We start from the raw sequence: 6000 nt of genomic DNA on the forward strand, positions 1-6000 counted from the left end.
AGATTCTTCAAGGACAGGAACTACCCAAAAGGACCAGTACCCCTGGTTCTGCATGCGAAGGCTGGCCCCAGCTGAGTGAAAGGAAGGTCCACGGGCAGCTGTCATCGGTAGAGTATCACCCTAACAGACTCGCCCGAGCAAGTACCTGTGAGCGCGGTGATCATGCAGAGAAAGGGGACACTGAATGCCAGCACAAGGGCACGGATAATTTGCCAACATGGCCATCAACCTTGGATATTGGAGAAATGACTCAATTAACATTGGCAGCCTCACTGTAGTGATAAATATATATGTGGGCCTTCTGATAAATGTTCATTGCACAGAAGTACAGATAAAACTGGACCAAATGATGATCCACATTCATTCTAAGGCAACTCTTCTGAAATTACTAATTAAGATAGGATGTAGATTTAAGAAGTGTGTGAATTCCCATCAGCTTAGAAAATGACTTGCAACCAGCATCTCAAGCCAAAAATGCCAGACAGCGCTCAGGTGGCTCATGCTGAGCAGCAGCCATTGACCTGCTTTTGACTCAGAGGGACAACCCTCTGGGGAAAGATGCTTATCTTCTCTGTCCTTGGAATAGTCTCTGGGCTCTCCAGTATAACTGCCACATTGTTGCCATTCATTCTGATGTCATGTCTGACCTTGCTACTTTGTCTTCAGAGTTAAGTTTAGTTGATGAAGTGTATACTCTCAATACAATGGGGACAACTCTCACAGCCTGCCTCATGGGGTTGTGTGGTAAGGATTAAGGATTGAGTAAAACCTTACACGTGGTGCAGAAGATATTCTCTAAGCATGACTATGAGTGTGCTACAATGCTTTGCTTACGAGCACGTGCCTGTACAGACACTTCAGAGCAGAGCTGTGTGGCCACACTGTCATCTGAGCTTCGTGAGTTCAGTTTCACAGCCTCCCTGACAATTGTACCTTCCTTCTGTGACATGGTGTCAAGGTGTGGTCTACCCACGTCAGCACTGAGTGGATTCCAACTTACCTCTGATAGGCAAAGTGGGATTGCCCTCTAGGGATTCTGAGGCAATCAATCTTTATGGAATCCAATGATTTCGTCTTTCTTCCACAGAGCAGGTGGTGGGTTCGAAGCCCAATGCTTGGCCCACCAAGCCACCACACCTCCAACGCTCATATTTAATCACCACTGCACACTTTTTAGGACCCCCTAAAAAGTGGTGGTGTCGTGGTTATGCATTGGGCTGCAATCTGCAAGGCCAGCAATTCAAAACCACCAGCGGCTCTTTGGGAGAAAGAGGGCTTTTTCTACTGCCACCAAGAGTTACAGCCTCTGAGACTCACAGGAAGGAGTTCTACTCCGCCCTGTAGTGTCGCTATGAGTTGGCACGGACTCGATGGCAGTAAGGTTCAGTGGGTGAACACTTTTCGGGGTCCCTGGATGGTGCACACAATTTAGGTACCCAGCTGCTAATGGTCAGGTTACAAAACTGAGTCCACTCAGAGGCACCTGGGAACAAAGACCTGGAAATCTGCTGAAAAACCACAGACCTCGAGACTGCTATGGAGCATACTCCGGAGTTCTGCTCCGACACACCCAGGGTCACACGAATAGGAACTGACTTGATGGTAACTGGTAATTTGCTAACAACATTTAAACCAGAGCCACCGAACCGAGGATAACCACGACAAAGCTCACACAGTCACACGTGCTGCACAGTCCTGGATTCTGGTGTCCCTCAATGTATGCAGAACTGGGAAAAAGGAAATCTCACTTTTTGGAACCAGGAAAAAATCAAGCCTGAAGCAATGAAAGGTGCAAATGATAAATTTTGTCATAAAAATCCAATAGCATATCATCTAAATATATATCCAATGAATGATGTATGCAATTGATGCAAAAGCTTAACCCAAATCAGAGTGTCATCCAGAAATGCATTGTTCACATCTCAACAGCCCCACATTGATCTGCTAACAGTACATGATCAAGACAGACAGAACGGATTTCCCTTGTTCTCACTCAGACAGGTTAGCTAACAGAATTGAAGCAATCGATTAGATATAAAGCTTTGGGAAAGCCCAGTATTAAACTGTCATTTTGTCAATAAAATGTCATTCCATCAATATAATGTCTGTGTGCCTGAATGTTTCTGCATAATTAATTCTGCAGATGCATTAAGGAATGTTATACACAATATTAATCAAAAAGTAGTGTCAATAGAAGAGTCATATATAAAGCCTGATATAAAAATTACCCAGCCTTCTGAAAGCTCTATTCCCTACGAGACACTTCTCATCTAGAAATATTTGTACTTTTTTTTCATAAAACTGCAATTTAAAAAATTAGGCAGTTAAGGAAAAGCAATTAGAATAATACAGGGAAACCTCCTGGGAAATTAATTCTTTTTACAAAACATTTTAATAAATTGCATTTCGTGCTTATAAAGTACTCCAAAGATGAAAATTTCCCTAGGCCCCACATGCCTCTGCACCCACAATCATGCTATCTGTGAACTGCTGCTGCCCCCACCCTGAACCACACCACCAAGGTGACATTTGCCCCCCTGACAGTTCCAAACTAGATATCTAACGTTTGCTCGCCTTCTAATCAACCCTGAGAGTGTTCTTCCATCACACAGCTGAAGCCAACAGAGAACTGCTGTGCTCAGGCCTTTGTGGTCACCCAGAAGCTCATCAAATTTGTTCCTCTGTTTTTCCAGATCCTTCGGCTGCCCCTAGTCCTGCCAAGAGACAGGTCCTTAAGGCACTGGAGGAAAGGAGATGACAGGCCATTCAAACAATGGGTCTCATTGCTCCATCTCCTTCCTCCACTGGGTTTCCAATTCCTGACCCTGGTATCCCGCCCTCCCTTTCCCTCTCTCTTACAACTTGTGGGTCAGCCTTGCTCCATGCCCCTGTTGCTGACTCTCACATCATACCCTGAGCCCGTGGACCAGGACTGAATGTTATGGAATGAATTGTGTCACCCAAGAAGTTACCTTGAAGTCTTAACGCCTGAACCAGGTCCGGTGAATGCCACCCTGCTTGGAAAGAGGCAGATGATAAGGAGGCCGTCCTGGAGGAAGGCAGATCCTAATTCAAGGCACTTTGGGTGGGGTCTTGGAGAGCACACCGCAGAAATGCAGACAGCATCCCGGCGGGGGTGGGGGGTAGGGTGGGAGGGGGCACAAGGAATGCCTGGCAGGAACCTCCCCTGGGACCCAGGCCCTGAGTTGAATTCCTTGTCTCCAAAGAGACAATCCATTTCCGTTCCTCAAAACCACCCATTTGTAGTATCTACAGCACACAGAGAATCGGAAATCCTTATTTATTCGGAATCAATCCAGATTCTCACTTCCTCAAGTGAGAATTCCCATGCACGTGTCCATGAGTGAACAGAGTCTTCTTAATGGGAGCCTTGCTTGCTTCCTTTTTTTTTTTAAGCTTTGTGTTGTCTTTAAGTGAACTTTTCATTTTAGACTAGCTTTTGACATTCAGAAAAATTGTAAATACAGTACATCAACCCCCACACCCAGCTTCCAGCTTCATTCACATCTTACATTAGTGTGGCACATTTGTTACAGTTATTGAACCGATATTGATACATTATTATTAACTTAAGTCCATATGTTATGTGGATATCCTGAGCCAGAGGAAGGTATAAATTGTAGAATCTTGTGAAAGAAAAGCTATAAGAGCTGGTGCCTTTTTTTTTCTGGCCCTGGGTTCCTGTGGCCTTCTGCGGGATGCTTGGTCTTCCCTTCTCTGTCTCTGTTGGCTTCTTTTGCCTTTCACCACTGTGTGTCATGGCTCACGGTGCACCCCCATCCCGGCACATTCTTCAATTACAGCTGGATGTTCACTGTCTTCAACCTCAACCATGCTGAATGGGATCCTCATGTTGGGTCTATTAGGCTGTTAAAACAGGATCCCTCACAATGTGGTGGATTACGGTTTGGGCTATTCATCACAAGGCCAGCAATTGGAAACCAGAAGCTACTCCAAGATGTACAGTCTTGGAAACCCAGAGGAGCAGTTCTACTCTGGCCCACGGGGTGGCTGTGAGTTGGAATGAGTTGGTTGACGACACAGCAGGGCCAGGTGCTGAGTCTAGCCTGACCAGGATTGAGAGCACATTAGAAGGTGGCATCCACCTTGTCCAGGGGGCCAGAAGGTAGTAAGGTGTGCAGCCCCAGGCCCAGCCTCCAGAGCAGCAGGCTGAGCACCTCGGTACCTGTGGGCCCTGAGAGGTGAAGTCTCTCCTGTCACTCCCGGACTTTTGTCCCATCCACATGTTTGAACTTCGACCTTTGTTTCCTGGTTGCAGGCCCGTGTGCTAGCAAAGACCACTCATTAGAGTGTAGTAAGAGACATCATAGGTTTGAGTCTCAGGCTGACCACTAGCAAATTCCAACACTCTGGGGAAGTTGCTACGCTCAAAGTGTGCATCTGATAAAGAGGAGCTCATAAAAATAATACCAGCATCATTGGAGAGGATTTAAGCGATAACGTATTACCAAGAACTCCAAGCCCTTTGCCTAATTGTTGTTAGCTGTCAGGTCTGCATTGACTCATAGGAATCCCATGTACACAATACAGTAACACCTGGCCAGGTCACGCCCTGTTTTCAAAGTTGTTGGAATATTTGAGTCTATTATTGGCACTCTTGTGGTTGGCCTTCCAATCGAGGGAGTCATCTTCCAGCACTATATTGGACAAGGATATAATCCATCCGGTTTTCATGGGCTACTATTTTTTAAGGGAGTCCTGGGTAGTACAAGGAATTAACATGACCAGTTGTTAAATGAAAGGTTAGCAGTTCAAGCCCATTCAGGGGGACCTCGATAGGAAGGGCTGGGGGTCTACTTCTGAAAACTCAGCTCTTTGAGACCCTAAGGAGCACCATTCTACTCTGACACACAGGAGGCCCCCATGACTCTGACCCTACATGCTGACAAATGGGATACAAATCTAGCTCCAAAAGCAGATAGCCAGGCCTTTCTCCCTAGCTGCCTTAATCTGAAAACACCACTAAACGTCCCTGTGCACTGTGGGGGGCCTAGCTGGTATTGGACACACTGGTGGCAGAGCTGCCAGCATCATGCAAGCCCTCACAGTAACAGGTGGTAGCCTTGCCACACAAAGAGAATGAAAAAGTTCATAGGGAAATGCCACAATCACTTTCTTCTTTTTTAAAATCCCTCATGTAATTAGGGGTCAGTAAATATTGGCTATTATTTTGGCTGCACCTCAGAAAGCAGATCTTGATTTTAACTCTCCAGGCTGGATCCCATTTCCTGTGTGGGAGACCAGAGTGTAATGGTCATAAGCAATGACTTTGGGATCAGATATAAATGACTGCTAATTGTGGCGCTGCCATTTACTAGTTCTGTGACATTGGACAAATTGCTCGGTGTCCCCAAGCCACTGCACAGATGTGATTGAAGATTAAATGAGATAAGACATTTTAAGTGCTTGACACATTGCCTCGCACATGATAAATGATCACTAAGTGGCCTTTCACTAACCACCTCCCCTTCACTGCCAGCTGATGTCTAGGCACTCAGAGTCACATGATGCCACCCATTGGAATGGGTTTCGGATCCTCCTTGAGAAAGCCAAGCCACATGGACTACTCTTCTCTGCGCTGTGATATAAATTTCTGGCTGCTGCTCTCCAAACCCCACTTTCAGAAAAGCTACCCTTCACAGTAGAAATCAGAGTTCTTGGTTGTGCAAATAGTTTCGTTAAGTACTCAGTTGCCAACCAAAAGATTAGGACTGAATCTCACTCAAACACCTCAGGAGAAGGGAGGAAGGAAGGAAGGAAGGAAGGAAGGAAGGAAGAAAGGAAGGAAGATATATTTTCAAAAAGTCACAGCTATTGAACACCCTACTAAGCACAGTTCTACTCTGACACCCTTAGAGTAGTTATGAGTAAGAATTGATTTTATCTTTATTGTTTACTCTCACTTATATCTCAAAAGAGAATAACTCAAAATGAACACTAAACTTATCCGGCCCAGTC

The sequence above is a fragment of the Tenrec ecaudatus genome, chromosome 5 (genome assembly GCF_050624435.1).
Source record: "Tenrec ecaudatus isolate mTenEca1 chromosome 5, mTenEca1.hap1, whole genome shotgun sequence".
NCBI lineage: Eukaryota > Metazoa > Chordata > Mammalia > Afrosoricida > Tenrecidae > Tenrec > Tenrec ecaudatus.